Below are 2,270 nucleotides of genomic sequence, written 5' to 3'. Positions count from 1 at the left end.
TGTCGGGTTCGACTTGACATGGATAGTTTTGAGAATGATCATGAACTAATTGTTTTAAGTTCATTTGAATATAATTAGTCGATACTCATCATCGTACCCTGGTTAAAATCCGGCATGGTATGTGGAACCAAGGATGACTTTGTGTTGGTGACTAATATGTTTATTTTGGAAATGTAAAGAAATGATGAAAGGCTTTAAAATACATCTCAAAATGTAAAGAAATGAAATAAAAGGCTTTAAAATACCTTTTAAATGTTATTAACCAAATATTATCACCGGAACACGGATTAAACCGTCATGGTATTAAGAACCAAGGGTGAAAAATGTTTTATGGTTAAAATTTGTAAAAATAAATAAAAGGGTTTGAAAACATTCGAAATGGTAAAAACCGATTACAAATATGAAAATAGATTAATGAGGAAGGACGAGAACAAACACGATTGAGTTTTGACCTAGGCACCCCCATTGAGGCGCGGGCCTCTGTGCAGAACGAGGGGCTTCTGCTTTAGGCCAAAACTCAGTTTTGGCTCGTTTATCCTATGTTTTGGATCGTGTTATGCATGTTTTAGCATGTTATAGTCATAAAACAAGCAAAGACATGATAAAAGAAGGATTTTTACACCCTCAATACTTACATGTTTGGTTATGGCGAGAAACCGACGTAAGTGTAACAACTCATTTGGTCAGAAAAGACTCGGTTTAAAACCGTTTTGGTAATTAAAATGAGTGTTTTATTAAGATTAGTGACGGTGTAGTGGTCGAAATGGTCGGTCAAGTGATTTAATGCACGATGACGGTACCAAACAATGTGTAAGGCTTGTATTTACGATCGGTAGGTCGTAAATACGCGTCGGATTGTGACTTAATAAGTCGAGTCGAGAATTTTAAGGGAGAAAAGAGAGGGCGGACACTCGCGCAAGTTCTCAAATGGGGGCATTTGAGGGGTATTTATAGGAAAATGAGTGGTTGTGTGAGTTTTGAGCGACATGGCCACCTGGGCTGCTCAAAGAGGCGCGAGCCACGTCGCGGGTCTTCGAGTTGTCCTGTCACTTTCACACAAGTGCAATCATGATTTGTTCTATCCTAGGATTTGTAGTCACATGTTTGGTACTTGACCGTTCATGAATCCGGGAAATCTTAGTATAGAAGGTTTGAAATGGTTTGTTTTTTGTGGTTTACTCGGTTTGACTCGTTGTTGGAATCGGGATTTGGATTTTTGAGTCGGTTTTTGGTCCGGTGTCGGTTTTGACTCTAGTTTGTGTCATTACGACCCCGTCGTCATGCATTAAACACTCCAGGTACTTTTGAAAAGTTTTGAAATGTTTTATTTTCGAAATCGTTTTAAGTTTTCCGACGTAAAGTTGTACAAAAATTGTCGATCAAACGCTGCGATTCCAAAACATGTTGTAGTCCGATAATCATCGGGTGTTTGTTGGAGTCTCAGCAGATACTAGGTATCTACAGAACCATCGTTAACTTTCATTATCTTTAGCGTCATTATTACCATCGGTTGTAAATAAAACCGCCACAAAAGATATATAATGGCGATTTCTAAATAGAACCGCCATAAATAATTTTTTTTCCCGCGTCGTTTCTTATATTAAATCGCTACAATAGATCTCCTACAATATAAAAAATACGTTCCCGCCTAACTTTTTTATATTTCGCGACGTTTCTATTAGAACCGCCATAATAACCGCGACGCGATAGGGTTTTTTTCCACTAGTATCGTGAGATATGTGCGCAAATGTTGGTCATATGTTGTACTTATAAGGTGCGTATATGATAGACAGGTAGACGGCAAAATCAAGATTCATGACCTGCACGCGACCTGCATGCGACTGACATTCGCGCAGCTTATTCCTTTGTCGTACAATTTGGTTTTATGAGACCCGTGTTTATTGTTTTATTTTACTCGGTTTGTTCCGAGACTCGCTTTGAATTTTTATTAGTTGACTTTGTTTAAAGAGTACTTAAGGGGGTGTTTGGTTGGGGAGAATAAGGAAAGGGAAAGAGAATAAAAATGGTTGATTTCTTTTGTTGTTGTTTGTTTGACACAAAGAAAGGGTAACTCATACCCCCCTTACCCCCAAAACCATTCTCATCCATACCCCTTCCCCCCTTGGGTAAGCCCATAACCCCATAATCCCTTCTTCCTCCTACTCCCAATTTCCACCACTCCCACCAACACCCACCACACCCTCTCACACCGTCAACCACTGCCACCTACACCCTACACCCACCACACCGACACAACCACCACCAGCCGA

Source organism: Silene latifolia, chromosome Y, assembly GCF_048544455.1.
Source record: "Silene latifolia isolate original U9 population chromosome Y, ASM4854445v1, whole genome shotgun sequence".
Classification (NCBI taxonomy): Eukaryota; Viridiplantae; Streptophyta; class Magnoliopsida; order Caryophyllales; family Caryophyllaceae; genus Silene; species Silene latifolia.
Note: the sequence above shows the minus strand (reverse complement) of the source record.